This window comes from Myotis myotis, unplaced genomic scaffold (genome assembly GCF_014108235.1).
Source record: "Myotis myotis isolate mMyoMyo1 unplaced genomic scaffold, mMyoMyo1.p scaffold_m19_p_3, whole genome shotgun sequence".
Taxonomy (NCBI): domain Eukaryota; kingdom Metazoa; phylum Chordata; class Mammalia; order Chiroptera; family Vespertilionidae; genus Myotis; species Myotis myotis.
The window spans coordinates 157036089-157052434 of NW_023416335.1; the positions used below are offsets into that span (position 1 = coordinate 157036089).

Consider the following 16346-nt stretch of genomic DNA (forward strand, 5'->3'; position numbering starts at 1 on the left):
GCGATTACAGATCTATAATGATTATCTCACAGTTTTGAGATTTAAATAATTTTGTAAAGCACTTACAGTGGCTGGCACAGAGTAAGTGCTTGATAAAAGTTTATTATTCCTACTACACAGGTTTGTTTGTGGGCCAGAGCACCCTCACCTCTAAATGTGCTGAAGAAATTCTGCCAATATCTGCCCTTCCGGACTCTCCATTTTAATACGTTCTGAAGTTCTAAAATTCAGTTTTTTTAGTACATTCTGCAGTTGTTATTGCATAGTAAATATTTAATGGTCGAATTCTATCAATGTAAGATTATAGCACTTCTTTGAGGTTGGTAAATTATCTAAATACACGTAACCAATAACTAAGTTGATTCTCCCTCTCCGGGTTTGCAAACTGAAGATGACTCTTAAGAAAAAGAACTGTCTTTTAGAGGGAGGCGGTGGTCAGAAAGCGATTTTCATAGGATGAACTTCAACCTGCTTGATTTAGAATTAAATTTTTACATCTGAAAAACATGGACATTTACCTACCACATGATCTTTACCCATGCATGCTACACATTTTTATTGTGAAACTGCTCTTTTGGTCTCGGGAGTTACTGTCCTAAGTAAAAGGCAATTTTGAAAGTGCTCTGCACATTTAAATTTCTTTAGTTCTTAGTATTATGTTTAAATTTAGGGTGAATCTGACACGCGTAACGGGTTTAAGGTGGACGAAGGATCCCGGCGGATGCGGACTGGTAGCTGGGGACACAGGTTACACAAAGGGAGGGACACAGTGAGCCACCGAGCGTGCTCACGCGTGGGAGCCGGCAGGCGGGTGAGCGGGGCCGCGGCGCCGACTCGCGCGGGAGCGCTCGGCGAGCGGGGCCGCACGACGCGGTGACGTAGACAGACGTGGTGACGCAGCGCGCTGGCCGCAGCGGGGGGGCGGACTCTGGGCCTTTTCTTCCCCTTCTGATTTCCCCCCTCCCCCCTTTTCTCCCTTTCCGGGTTTGGTTCCCTCCTTTTCTCCCCCTCTTCCCCCTCCTTCCCAAGTCCCTTTCCCCTCCCCGCCCCAGTCCCCCCCCCTGCACCCCTGTCCCGGGCCCGGGGGAAACCCCCGCCGAGAAGAGCCCGCCCCCAGAAGCGCGCTGCCGCGGGCCGTCGGGGCCGAGCCGCAGCCGAGCGGCCGTGGGCCCGGGCGGCGGGCGGAGACGTGGGTGCCCTCCCCGCCACGGCCCGCGTGAGGTGAGGACACCTCCTGGCCGAGGGGGCGGGCGGCGCGGGCGGGAGGCCCGTGGGGAGGGGGCGTGGCGGCCGCGCGGTGGGGCGGGCGGAGGCCCCCGGTCTGGGTTCCCCGCGCTGGAGCTGCCCGGGGCCGCGGGTGGTGGGTGAGGCCCGGAGCCTCTGGTGAAGGACGGCCCCGAGGCTGGAGATGTCCCCAGGGTGTGGGAAAACGCTGGCGAAAAGCGGAGAAAGGGGGGCGCGGGGCTGGCGCCACCTGTGGCCTGTGCAGTGGGACCTGAAAACTTGCGCCCTTTTGAGGCTTGGGGGTGACCACCTCCGTGTATTTCCTGGGTCTCCGTTTTCTGGGAAGAATGCGAGGGAAGGTGTGGAGTGTTTCGGGTCAGGCCGGGTTCCGAGTTTGCGTGGGGACAGGGACGTGAGTCGGAACGCACAGGGAGCTGTTTCTGCAGCTGAAAAGTTGGGCCTACACCAAGCCCGTAACTCACGCGAGCCTCAGGAGACTGCTACCGATTTCGGTTTCCTGTAGGGCCAGACATTTCCAACATGTGTGACCGTTAGCCTAGTAGTTCCACAGGATATTTATTTACTCATGGTGAACTGTTCTTGTCTAATGATGAGAAATGACCGAATAACAGCCCCAGAGCTTCATTAAGCCACAGGAAGGGAAAATTTAAATTCAGATCCCAGTTGGATGAAGGTTCTTGTATATGTTTTTTTTTTTTTTTCCCCTGTAGAATTAACTAAAAACTAAAATGAAGACGCCTGAGCCCTGGTTGATGTTGGTGGGCAAAAAGGAGACTTGGAGGTTCCACTTTTAAAATGTCACAAATTCCGAACGTTTTATTGTATTTTTGAATAGTCATATGGGCACTTAAATTGGTTTTGTGACTCTTCTTTCTTGCTAATGCTTTTAATGCTTTTTCCCCCTTTTCTATTGTTTCCTGTTCTTTCTCCAGTATTTCTCTTTTCCCCTTTTGTGCAGCCAGGGGCATGGAGACAAAAGCTTAGTGGTGGAAAGTGGTAGGTTAGGCTAATTCAGTCGACTCTTCGGTTGTGTTTTTCCTTCCCCCGTTGCTGTTCTCCACAGGTTTGAGAGAACTGAGAACCTTTCTTGAAGGTCTGATAAATTGTCAGCAAAAGTCACATTTCAGAGTTGCAGTCCCAGCTGTCTTTGAGTCCACTATATGATCTATACGGTAGACCTGCACAATTTAAAGCAATTGAAAGTTTTGCATATGTAAAATAGAGTGTCTGGTATTTTTTTAATGGAAAGGAGTCAGAAGAGGAGATGTCTTCCTTTTTCTCTCAGAATAAAAACCACAGACTTCACAATTGCCTTCAAAGCCCTAGATCTGTAGCACCCTTTTGCCCCCCAATATATGCACTGGTCCGTGGCTGTTCCTTGAGGACATTTCTGCTTCAGGGGTTGTGCACTTGTTCCCTGGATCTTCCAGGGCAGTGGTCGGCAAACTGCGGCTCGGCAACCGCAGCTCTCGAGCCACATGTGGCTCTTTGGCCCCTGGAATGTGGCTCTTCCACAAAATACCGACTTCTGCTCATGGGCCACGAAGTTTTGATCGCACTGTACGTGCGTGTCCGCACGTGGTATTTTGTGGAAGAGCCACACTCAGGGGGCCAAAGAGCCGCATGTGGCTCACGAGCTGCGGTTTGCCGACCATGGTTCCAGGGTAACCATTTCCTTATAGAGCTGCACACCCTTGTCACCTCACCTCCTCAGATCTTTACTCCAATGTCACACTTAACAGGGAGGGTTCCTTGGCTATCTAAATTGCAAAGCCCCTCCCCCACATACATTTTCTGAATGTCCTATCCCACTTCTCTGCTTGATTTTTCTCCTTCCTCTTATCAACCTATAACATGAGAGATAGAAACATCCATGATGAGAGAATCATTGATCGGCTGCCTGCTGCATGCCCCACACTGGGGATCGAGCCTGCAACCCGGGCACATGCCCTTGACCAGAATCAAACCCTGGACCCTTTAGTCCGCAGGCCGACGCACTATTCTCTGAGCCAAACCAGCTAGGGCTAACATGCTATGTATTTAGTCTCCCCCATTAGATAGGAAGCTTCATAAAGGCAGATAGTTCTATTTTGTTAATTGCTATTTCTTTAGCATAAGGCATAACATTATGCACTTGGTGCTTAACACATTTTTTGACTGAATAGGTAAAGAGAAGTTTTATTCTTGAATTATCTCATTGTCATGAATTTCTGATCATGATTGGTTGTCCTTGGAGGTGTGGAATGGATTTTTAGTAGGATTTTGTAAGGTATTTAATTGGAAGAAATTGAGATTTTTTTTTCTTCTTCTGTCAGTTCTTGCCACATTTCTCTTGACTGAAGTCTTGGGCTTTCAGGTCATTGAATAAAGCACTTTGAAGGCAAGAGGATGAAGTGGGGGGGAACTTTGGCATTGGTGGTCTTAGAGGAAGATTATCTCACATCTCATGTGGGTAGATTTTTACCAACTGCTTCAGGCTCTTCCCTTGAGATTTGTTCACATCTCCAGTGAGAGATATCACCATCCTTACCACTTTGGCTCCAGAGAATTGAGCAAGCTGGTTCCACTTTGAATTTTTCAGTAGGCTGAAGATACTAGTATTTATAATCTGGGTTATATGGGTTAGGCATTTTGCCCCCCTCATTCATGTAGTGACAGTTGAGCTCAAAAATGATGAATAACTTTCTCTAACAATGTGAAGTGTTCAGTAATAGGCAACATTTCATCCGTTTAATCTCACAATTCCATTTTGTGGTAATTTTTAGCAACTAAATTCTATATTAAGTCTGAAGATAAAAGGAGCAGGCCCCCTGAGTTCTGTGGATTATCCCTCATTTATTTTATCCTATTTTGTTGTTAATCCTCCCTGAGGATATTTTTCCATTGATTTTTAGAGAGAGTGGAAGGGAGGGGAGAGATGGAGAGAGAAACAGATGAGAAAGATACATTAATTGGTTGCTTCCCGCACGCGCCTGGAGCCTACTGTGCCCTTGACCAGAATTGAACCCAGGACCCTTCAGTCCGAGGGCTGATACTCTGTCCACTGAGTCAAACCAGCTAGGGTCCTTTCTTGTTTCTTGATTGATTCTTTTGTTACCTTCAAGGATGTTCTGGCCAGAGTGGCCTAGATGAGATTCCTCTTTGGGGCAGTCCTGGCCACTATTTTTCAGATTAGGAAGGCAAAGCGGTGAGGTAGTGCTTTTAACTCTGTGGGAATGCTGGTGGCAAAGCCTAAGATTTTTGCTTGACCCTTTGCCAGGACATTGAAAGCTGCCAGGCCAAAGAGAGAATGGTGTGTGTGCGTGAGAGAGAGAGAGAGAGAGAGAGAGAGAGAGAGAGAGAGAGAGAGAGAAAGAGAAAGAGAAAGAGAGAGAGAAAGAGAAATTGGGGATCTTGTACCTATTGGACTGGATCTGATTTGGATATTATTAGTGTAAAGAGGTAGCATCATCAGAAGTATATTAGTACTCATTTGGTGAATAATTTCTGACATAATTTAGGCAGATTAATAAAAGCTTCTATCAGACTTCTATTGTCCCCTTTTAAATCCTTTTACAAAGTTTCTAGAAAGTCTTTCTGAAGCTCCAGAGATAAACAATCTGTGCCATGTTCTCACCTCCTATAGATAAACTAGAGGCCCAGTGCACTGATTTGTGCACGGGTCGGGGGTCTGGCCAGCCTGGCCCCAATCAGGGTGGATCGGGGCTGGGCCTGTTGGGAGGAGGAGACAGCAGGAGGTTGGCTGGCCGGCCTGCCCTGGTCAGTTGGGGCCCAATCAGGGCCAGGTTGGCTGGGAGGAGGGGCCATGGGTGATTGGCCGGTGGGCCCTGCCCCTGATTGGGATGTGGGGGCTGTTAGGGGTCAGCGGCCGGGGGAGGGGCTGTGGGAGTTTGGCTGGCCAGCCCCACCCCCCGATTGGTGTGTGTGTGGCCAATCTGGGGTGGAGCCAGCTGGAGGGAGAGGCTGAGGGCCGACCAAGGTGGTGTGGGCCCATTCGGGGTGGGGCTGGGGGTGAGTGGCTGCAGGAGGTTGGCCAGCAATCCTGCCCCCTATTGGGGTGGGGTGAGGTCAGTCAGGGGCGGGGCTGGTCAGGGGGAGGGGCTGTGGGTCGATCAGGGTGGGGTGAGCCAATTGGGGGGGTGGGGTGGCTGGGGGAGGGGCCGTGGGAGGTTGGCCGGCTGGCCCCACCCCCCCATCAGGCTGGTTTGCTGGTTGCAGTGGGCATCATAGCGACCGGTCATTCTGGTCATTATGGTTTTCTGGTCGCTGGCATTTTATATATGTAGATACTGGGTGCTGACAATGGTTCAGAGTAGGTAACAGTTTCTGAACGATGCAGTCAGTGCTTATTCCTGTGTCAGATCTCTTCATGAACTCAAGGAAAGCTTTCAGAAAAAGCATATTTGGGGGAGAGGATAAAAAGTGTTTTATTTTGGTTACGTGGTCCCAGGAGGTACAGAGGAGAGAATTCTATGACACTGTGTGTATGTGTGTGTGTGTGTGTGTGTGTGAGGGGGAGGGGGTGTTAAGGTTTTTCAATGCCTCCTTGTAAGATTGGATAAGGAACTCTGAGTGTTCCTCTGTGGAATGTGCTACTAACTTACAAGTAGAAAAAATAGCTGGACTCATGGCTTGAATATGTGTACATGAATACAGTTGGTGGGTCTAATTTTAGAGACTTTGTTCATACACAGTGGCCTCAGTATTTTCCTCTAGCTGTATCCTTCTTACCCTCTGTGTAGAAAACATTCCACTTAATAGTCTTTTAGTGGTTAACTTTTGTTCTTGCAATGGTTGCCAATTTAGCAGTATAGTACCTGTTCCACCTCTCCAATGAAGTTACCATGTTCATTATTCCTTCCTATGTTTGAGTTTATTTCTGAAAACAGGTATAGACAGAAAAGATTTTATAAACAATTTATTTTAACTCCTCTTTGACTTCCCTTAGATTGCCTTAGCATATATCTGTTTTCTCCACACTTTAAAAAAATTGATGTGAAAGCCCATAATTATAATCTGCAGTGATTTTATTCTTTTTATATGGGATGTATGAAAGGAAAGATTCTGGGATGCTTCCTAAATCCAGGTGTTCTTTTTGCTTTTCTGCAGGATTTCTTGTGAGTTGTTCAGTCCAGGTTTTAGAGACCATACTGAGAAAGCTATTTCAACTTCTTGTTTTGGTAATTAGTTTCCTAGAGTACTTTCCTGTGCTTTAAAAAAAATTTTTTTTTTAAAATTGATTTTGGAGAGAAAGGGAGAGGGAGAGAGAGATAGAAACACCAATGATGAGAGAGAATCAATTGGCTATCTCCTGCACACCACCTGCTGGGGATCAAGCCTGTAACCCGGGCATGTGCCTGACCAGGGACTCAAACTGTGACCTCCTGGTTCATCATAGGTTGCTCCTCAACCATTGAGCCGCACAGGCTGGGCTTCCTGTGCTTTTTAAAAAGGAACTGATCAAATTGGGAACCCCCAACGTAGAGATGAGAGAGGATAAGGAGAAAATGTGCGAAAGCTTTAGGTAGTCATGTCTCTCAATAATCAAAACACTTTATATTTTTAAAGAACTAATTTTATTCTATTTCTTTTTAGTTTGTTAACCACAAAAGCATCACAAATCTTTTCACTTCCTTTAATTACTTGTCACACTGTGACTTTCTGAATTGTCAAAGACTAATATTTCCTGGGAAATAATTTTCAGGCCTTTCTGGGTATTTTCTTCTGGAAACAAACCCAAAGCGGTTATTAAGTGCTCTCATAAGGTCTCTTCCTTAATTTAGACCAGGGGTCCTCAAACTAGGGCCCTTGGGCCACATGCAGCCCGCTGAAAACATTTATCTGGCCCGCCGGGTGTTTTTGCCGCTGCTGTGTGCATAGGAATTTGTTCATAGTTTTTTTTTTAAACTATTGTCCAGCCCTCCAACGGTCTGAGGGACAGTGAACTGGCCCCCTGTTTAAAAAGTTTGAGGACCTCTGCTTTAGACCAATGTTTTGATTCTTTTATTTATCTATAGGCATTTGTAGTATGTTTTTTATAGTGTTGTGTTTTTTTTTTTTTTTTTTTCTAGTATTGAAGACTTCAAAATCTTTGCAAGCAAATAAAAACTATAGTTTTTGCTCTCACCGGTTTGGCTCAGTGGATAGAGTGTCGGCCTGCGGACTGAGGGGTCCTGGGTTCGATTCCGGTCAAGGGCATGTACCTTGGTTGCGGGCACATCCCCAGTGGGAGGTGTGCAGGAGGCGGCTGGTCGATGTTTCTCCCTCATCGATGTTTCTAACTCTCTATCCTTCTCCCTTCCTCTCTGTAAAAAATCAATAAAATATATTTTAAAAAAACTATAGTTTTGCACATTTACCGTTATTCTGTAGTTCTTATCCTATAGAGCAAGAAGTGTAAAGACAAGTGAGATAATCAGCAGGGTTTAAGGGAACTCAATTTATTTCCAGTAGCTTTTTTGATTATGAGTCTTGCAGGAAAAGAAAAGAGAAAAAGATGGTCTGCAGGCTAGTCAAGTTGTATCTTTATCTTTTGGAGGTATTTTTGCTCCGGCTATTAGTCTTCTTTAAAAAAAGATAAAAGATTTCAGAGAGGAAGGGAGAGGGAGAGAGAGATAAAACACATCAATGATGAGAGAAACATCGATCAGTTGCAGGATTGAGCCTACAGCCTGGGCATGTGCCCTCCTGGTTTATAGGTCTATGTTCAACCACTGAGCCACACTGGCCTGGCCTGCTGTTAGTCTTCTATACAATTATTTTCTGATGTACAGAATAGAGATAGATGTTTTTAACTAAATTAACTAGTGTTCTCTGCCACTTGGTTCATTATCTTCTTTGTGTAGATGCTTTTTTGTATATTCCATGCTAATAACATTTGTGCTACAGTGTTCATTATTAATAATGATCAAAACCATATTTCATATCTGCAGAGCAGTTTTTTTCTTTCCTAAAAGCTCATTGGACCTTAAAGTGGTCTCAGTAATTATATTAAAAGTTTAGATTTTCCAAGTGTGCAGTTCATATTTTTTATAGGGGCAGTGTGTGTTTGTTTGGTTTTTTTTACCTGTCAGTCATAAGAATTTATGCATGGTTTTGGCATGTGAGCAGCATTCTGGACACCAGGTAATTAATTCTTCATCCCTTGGAGAAGGGTGTTTCAGATTTGTGAAAGGTTCTGTAAGTTTCATAACAGAACCAGGAGGAAAGTAATCAAGGCAATGACAATCTAAACTTAATAATGAATACATTTGAAATACATTTTTTCTTTATACTCAGAAATTGTTCTTTAGCCTTATCCTTTCTTTATGATTCTGTTGGAGAAGGGAAGAAGAGAATCTAGGATAGTACTCAGTTGATAACTTCCAGGAAACAGTGGGCTATGGATGGGTAGCAGGTGAATGTAGACAAGTGACTACGTGGTCACTTATGATTTCTAATGTTATTGATGGATGCAGCTCCCAGCAGCCATCAAAATCAATGGGAAGAACCTGGTAGACTTGTTAAGTCTAATGGACCTCTTTTCATCCTTATCTTATTCAACCATTTGCCATGGTTGATCCTTCTCTTTCTTGAAATGTTTCATTGACATGACTTTTCTTTTCCACTTGCATTCCTGGTGGCTCTTTTCTCCTGCTCATCCTTAAATGTGTATTTTTCTTAGGGTTTCTTTTGTAGTCTCCCTTTCTACTTCTAATTCTTAAGCCTTAACAGCGTAAGCATCTCTTGGAGAATTTGTTAAGAATGTGGCTAACAAAAGCCTTCATGACCTGGCCCCTGCCAGACTCTCTGGCCTACTTTGTACCACACTTTCCTGTTCTTACTAGCTCTAGCCATAGTGACTTTTTTTTCTGCCCCCAAGGTCTTTGTGCTTATAATTCCTTCTGAGTGAAATGGTATTTTCCCAGATCTTCACCTGACTTACCTCTTTTCATTATTCAAGTCAAAGTTCAAATAATTTCTCTGTAGACTCCCTGAACACTTTATCCAAAATATTAACCTCCTTTTTGTGCTTCATGACATTCCTCTGTTTCATTATCTCCATTGCACTTGCCAGTATCTTAAGTTACATTGTTTGTTTTCTTGTCTGTAGTCTGGCTCACACTTAGAACTTAAACCCTATGAGAATAGGGCCTTATTTCTATTATGATTGCTATATTTCTAGTGCCTAGAATAGTCACTCAGTACACATTTATGAAATGAATGAATGAAGTGTGGGTTCCTTGGTCTTAGTCCCAGAGATTTTGATTTAGTAGGCTTGGAATGGAGCCTAGGAATTTGTATTTTAGCAAACATTCCAGGTGTTTCTGATGTCTCTGCTCAGTTGTGTTGAAAATCATTGCTTTACACAATCTGTTCGCCTCAGCCACCCCGATGGCTTTACTTAGCATTTGTTACTATAAGCTGACAATTTGTGAGTCTGTGTCCAGTTCTGATCTCTTGTCTGAGCTCTAGGCTTGTCTATTCAGTGGTCTCTTGAATATCGCCGTTTGACTGTCACACAGCACTTCAAATTCAACATGACCAAAGCAAAAATAATTTTTTCTTGGAAATGTGTTTTTCTTTCTGAATCCTTTTTTTTCTGTTCAAGATGCCACCTAGTTGCATAAGCCAGCAACTTGGATGTAATTCTTGAGTCCTTTTTACCCTTTAATATCAATAATCATAAAGTTATGTAGACTCTTTATCAGCTCAGTCTCTCTTGAATCTTTTCATTTTTCTCAATCAGCATCACCACTTCCTTAATTCTGGACACCATCATCTCTCATCTGGATAATTGATGGCTTTTAACTGGCCCTCCTGCCCTAGCTTTGCTTCCAGTCTTTCATTTAGTTCTGTACCCTTTTCAGGGGTGGGGAACATCCGGCCCACAGGCCGTATCATTTGTTCTGGCTCTGCAAAGGCATTAGGGGTGAATTAATTAAATGTTTGACTAAATATAGCAGATTAATTTTTAAGTTGATACTTTTGTGTGGCCTCTGAATGATCTTATAAATATTCAGTTGGCCCTTGGCAGAAAAAGGTTCCCCACCCTGCTTTAGCTAAAGAAAACTAAATCTGTTATCTTCTGCTTAAAGCATTAAAATATATATATGTAAAATATAAATATATAAATATATATATTTATGTATAAAATGTTTATTGATTTCAGAGAGGGAGAGGGAGAGAGAGATAGAAACTTCACTAATGAGAGAGGCATCATTGATCAGCTGCCTTCTGTATATCCCCTACTGGGGATCGAGTCTGCAACCTGGACATGTGCCCTGACCCGGAATAGAACTGTGATCTCTTGGTTCATTGGTCAATGCTCAACCATGCCTGTGAGCCATGCCAGTGGTCATCCTGCTTAAAGCGTTGTAATGTCTTCTTTGTTTCCAGTATAAAGGCTAGGCTTGTTTGCTTGCTTGCTTATTTATTTATCCTCACCTGAAGACATGTTTATTGATGAGAGAGAGAGAGAGAGAGAGAGAGAGAGAGAGAGAGAGAAAGGAAGGAAGGGGTGTGGGGGGTGGGGAGAGAGAGAAAGAAAGAAAAAGAAAGAGAGAAACATCACTATGAGAGAGAAACATTGATCTAGTTGCCTCCTGAGCCCTGACTGGGAATCAAACCTGCAACCTAGGTATGTGCCCTGATTGGGAATCGAACCTGCAGTCTTTTTGGTATATGGGATGATGCTCCAACCAATTGAACCACCCAGCCAGGGCTTTAAAAAAAAATCTGGGGGCTTTACATCACCTGCCTTACACTTTGCTGTTGTCACTTTGATTTCAGGGGTAGGCTTCAGCTACAGATGAAGCACTTATTTTTTCACTCTCCCTATTCTCTCACCTTATTTTCCCCTGAGTGCCTCTCTACCCCAAAACAACAAGAACCAAAACCCTCACTGGTTTGAGTCTCATGTTCTGGTAGCCTTACAGGGCATCCCAAAACTCTCATTTTCTTTGCCTCTTTGAACCAGTTTCCACAAAGCTTGGTTCCTCTTTGTCTTTACCATAGTTTTCTCTCTACATTTCATTCTGAGTTTCTGCTCACACTGAAGTTAAATTTGCTAGGATTGTGATCTCTCTTGTGCCAAAAGAACTCTCTAGAGCAGTGATGGCGAACCTTTTGAGCTCAGCGTGTCAGCATTTTGAAAAACTCTAACTTAACTCTGGTGCCATGTCACATATAGAAATTTTTTGATATTTGCAACCATAGTAAAACAAAGACTTATATTTTTGATATTTATTTTATATATTTAAATGCCATTTAACAAAGAAAAAGCAACCAAAAAAATGAGTTCGCGTGTCACCTCTGACATGCGTGTCATAGGTTCGCCATCACTGCTCTAGAGCATGTGATTTTTGTCTTATTCCTCTACTAGCTGTATGGACAAGAATAGGAAAGAAAGAAACTAGATTATTTGAAGCTTATGTTCTAGAGCAGTGGTTCTCAACCTTTCTAATGCTGCGACCCTTTAATACAGTTCCTCATGTTGTGGTGACCCCCAATTTCACTGTTACAAATTGAACATAATTAAAGCATAGTGATTAATCACAAAAACAATATATAATTATATATGTGTTTTCCGATGGTCTTAGACAACCCCTGTGAAAGGGTCGTTCGAGCCCTAACCGGTTTGGCTCAGTGGATAGAGTGTCGGCCTGCGGACTGAAGGGTCCCGGGTTCGATTCCGGTCAAGGGCATATACCTTGGTTGTGGGCACATTCCCAGTAGGAGGTGTGCAGGAGGCAGCTGATCGATGTTTCTCTCTCATCGGTGTTTCTAACTCTCTATCCCTCTCCCTTCCTCTCTGTAAAAAAATCAATAATCTCTCTCATCGGTGTTTCTAACTCTCTATCCCTCTCCCTTCCTCTCTGTAAAAAAATCAATAAAATATATTTAAAAAAAAGAAAAAGAAAGAAAGGGTCGTTTGACCCCCAAAGGGGTCGCGACCCACAGGTTGAGAACTGCTGTTCTAGAGGTATATGTTCTAGATCGTGATTTTGCCAGTTGTGCTAAAGTAAGTTTTTGCTCTTGTTGCTGTACCATCAAAGTTGTACATTTTCCATTATTAAGGTATCTTCAACCTTATATTAATTATCCCACATTCAGATTTTCCTTATTTTTCCTTCAGAATTATTTGGTTTAAAATTTATTCTTTATGTTTTACTCTCCATCCTAGCAGTATTTTTGACTATGAAGAAATGGGAAGACCAAGAGGGTTTGCACTTGGAGTATGATAGTGCAGAAATATTTCTTCTTTATTTTTTTAACTAAATGTCCATGATGGCTGAAAATTTGAGTTATTTGAACAGTATGATAGGAGCACTATTGAAACCTGCTTGGTTTCTCTGTAGGCTTTGTGAGGGAGTAAAATCAGAACCAATGCTTAAAACTTTGACTTTTTAACCCTGTTTGAAGTTCTCGGAGGCTTTGCTGAGTTAATTCTCATTAACTCTGCTGAATCAGTGTCTTTATATGTAAAATGGAGTTGATTGTTTATTTTATGGTAGAAGAAAACTTGAATTTTGGAGATATCTACTAAGGTTGAGTATAGTAGTAATACTTCTTTTTTTTTTTTAAATTAAATCTTTATTGTTCAGATTATTATAGTTGTTCCTCTTTTTCCCCCCATAGCTCCCCTCCACCCAGTTCCCATCCCCCCTCCACCTTCCCCCCCATCCCCACTGTCCTCATCCATAGGTGCACGATTTTTGTACAGTCTCTTCCCGCATCCCCCACACCCCTTTCCCCACCAAGAATAGTTAGTCCACTCCCTTTCTATGCCCCTGATTCTATTATAATCACCAGTTTATTCTGTTCATCAGATCATTTATTCACTTGATTTTTAGATTCACTTGTTGATAGATGTGTATTTGTTGTTCATAATTTGTATCTTTACCTTTTTCTTCTTCCTCTTCTTAAAGGATACCTTTCAGCATTTCATAGAATACTGGTATGGTGGTGATGAACTCCTTTAGCTTTTCCTTATCTGTGAAGCTCTTTATCTGACCTTCAATTCTGAATGATAGCTTTGCTGGATAAAGTAATCTTGGTTGTAGGTTCTTGGCATTCATCACTTTGAATATTTCTTGCCACTCCCTTCTGGCCTGCAAAGTTTCTGTTGAGAAATCAGCTGACAGTCGTATGGGTACTCCCTTGTAGGTAACTGACTGTCTTTCTCTTGCTGCTTTTAGGATTCTCTCTTTGTCTTTTGCTCTTGGCATTTTAATTATGATGTGTCTTGGTGTGGTCCTCTTTGGATTCCTTTTGTTTGGGGTTCTCTGTGCATCCTGGACTTGTAAGTCTATTTCTTTCACCAGGTAGAGGAAGTTTTCTGTCATTATTTCTTCAAATAGGTTTTCAATATCTTGCTCTCTCTCATCTTCTGGCACCCCTATAATTCTGATGTTGGTATGCTTGAAGCTGTCCCAGAGGCTCCTTACACTGTCTTCATATTTTTGGATTCTTTTTTCATTTTGCTTTTCTGGTTGGATGTTTTTTGCTTCTTCGTATTTCAAATCTTTGACTTGATTCTTGCGATCCTCTAGTCTGCTGTTGGAACTCTGCATAATATCCTTTATTTCAGTCAGTGTATGCTTAATTTCTAGTTGGTCCTTTTTCATAACCTCGAGGTTCTCACTAGATTTCTTGAGGGTCTCACTACATTTATCGGCGGTCTCATCAGTCTTTTTGAGGGTCTTACTAAATTTATTGGCGGTTTCTAGAAAGTTCTTGAAAAACCTTAAAAGTGTGGTTTTGAACTCTATATCCAGTCTTTCCTCCATTTCTGTCATTTGTGACCTGTTTCTTTGTCTCTGCATTTTTTATGCTTCCTTGTGTTGGTAGAGTGGCTTTGTGTGCTAGGTGTCCTATAGGGCCCAGTGGCTCAGTCTCCCCAATTACCTGAGGTGGACATTCTTGGTGCACCCCTTTGTGGGCTTTGTGCATAGTCTTGTTGTAGTTAAGCCTTTATTGTTGTAGGTATCACTGGGAGGAATTGACCTCCAGGCCAATTGGCTGTGAGAATCAGCTGTGTCTACGGTGGGAGAACTTCTGTGCTGAAGACACCCTTATGAGGCAGGGCTTGCTTTAGTGGAGCTTTGGTGCTCACTGAGTCTGCCCCCTGAGTGTGTCCCTTATGGATCTGAGGAGTTGTAATTGGATGGTCCCACTCTGACCACTGGGTACACCGGCTCTTGGATCTAAGGAGGTGCTAATTTAGCCTCTGCCTGAGGCTACCCAGCAGGAGCTACGAGGAGATCTGCAGATTCCCCTTCCTTGTTTGGGGTTTGGAGGTGCCCAAATGAGGCCCAGCTGTGAAGCAATGCAAGCTGCTGTGGGGCGTTGGGCCTTCTCTTGGAAGTTCTGGGTCTGTCTGGCGCAGCTGCAGTTTGTTAGGTAATTTTCAGATTGCAAAGGGCCAGGGTATTCATATGCAAAAGCCTCTGTTGCAGCTTGGGTGGGGTGGGGTCTCAGGGAATCAACAGGGCAGAGCAAGCAGCTGTGGCTGATCCTCAGCCCTGCCCTAAGGGGCCCTTCGTCTCAGTGTCTCGCAGTAATCGCTGCAAGCACCTCTGAGAGAAAGCCGCCCTCTCCGACTGATGCCAGACAGTCCAGTTTCTCCCCGTATGAGTCTAGGTCCCCAGAGACTCACCCGGAACTGGAGTTAGAGCAGTCGGGGGCTTGTGACTCCCTCCCGATTCAAAAAGACAGCCGCATCCTCAGTTGCCAGCCCTTTCCACATGCGCCGCCATACCTCTGCACTTCCACACCTCCTCTGAGTCTCAGTGTGCTTTTCTCTTTCCTTCTAGTTGTAGAATTTCCACTCAGCCAGCCTTCCTGTGGTTCTGGATGATGTCCGTTTTGTCTTTTAGTTGTATTTTTTTTTTAAATATATATTTTATTGATTTTTTACAGAGAGCAAGGGAGAGGGATAGAGAGTGAGAAACATCGATGAGAGAGAAACATCGATCAGCTGCCTCCTGCACACTCCCCACTGGGGATGTGCCCGCAACCAACGCACATGCCCTTGACCGGAATCGAACCTGGGACCCTTGAGTCCGCAGGCCGACACTCTGTCCACTGAGCCAAACCGGTTAGGGCTTTAGTTGTATTTTTGAATTTGTTGTGGGAGGCAGCAATTTCTGGTATTTACCTATGCCGCCATCTTGGTTTCTCCAGTAGTAGTACTTCTTGATACATCTATTGATTTAAATGTAAACACTTGAGATTAAAGCTGCACTTAATGAATTTTCTTAGGCTAGCTTCAATATTTTACTCCACCTATAGTTAGCAGATACTACAAAAGAAGGACAAAGAGGTTTTTGCAGATATTAAATGAGCACACTTGCCATGTAGCTGGGATGTGTTTGGTGGCCACAGTCAGCAAACATAGCCTCCCTTACAGATCAGATTACTAGTCTCTAAATAATGTTCTCCAGTGCTGTTCGATAACAGAACATTATTCAAGTTAAGATTGGCAGAGAGAAAGTGGTGCTTTATTTCTGTGTGCTCCTCTCCTCCCCCCATCTTTTTCTTCCTTTCTCTCTTTGGAATTAACATTGCTTTCATAACTGTTTTCCTGCCTATTGGTTTCTTACAGATTGGGAAATGGTAATTGTCTTTTCAGTTTAGTAGACTGGCTGGTTCCAGCCATAGAGTCTCTTTAGATTAGTAAAGTGTTCTAGGCCATGAGCGTCTCTTCAATTTACTTTATGCTGCCATTTATTTTGATTTGTGTTTTGCTCAATGCCCACAGTAGAGGACATACATTTAGCCTTACCTATATATACTGTCTGACACGTGAGGCCCCCTGGGAAGATTATAGATTTTCAATTAAGAATGACAGGCATTGCCCTAGCCGGTTTGGCTTAGTGGATAGAACGTCGGCCTGCGAACTGAAGGGTACCGGGTTTGATTCCGGTCAAGGGCACATGCCTGGGTTGGGGGCTCATTCCCCAGTGTGGTGTGTGTAGGATGCAGCCAATCAATGATTCTCCTCATTGATGTTTCTATCTATTTCTCTAGCTCCCTCTTCCTCTCTGAAATCAATAAAAATATATTAAAAAAAAAGAATGACAGGCATTCACTTGCCAATGTTTCATTTTACCAATCCA

At 43.6% G+C, this 16346-nt stretch overlaps 1 protein-coding gene across 5 annotated transcripts in view; it reads left to right on the forward strand.

The window, feature by feature from the left end:
* Window positions 1-1044: 1044 nt before the first annotated feature.
* The window catches only part of R3HDM2 (R3H domain containing 2), a 179713-nt gene continuing 164411 nt past the window's right edge, over window positions 1045-16346 (forward strand). Inside the window, exon 1 of one of the 5 annotated variants that reach the window (XM_036297268.1) lies at window positions 1045-1221. The gene's annotated coding sequence lies outside the window, so the exon portion shown is untranslated. The remainder of the gene's footprint in view (window positions 1222-16346) is intronic. The other 4 variants (XM_036297251.1, XM_036297250.1, XM_036297262.1 and 1 more) reach the window with 4 other exon arrangements.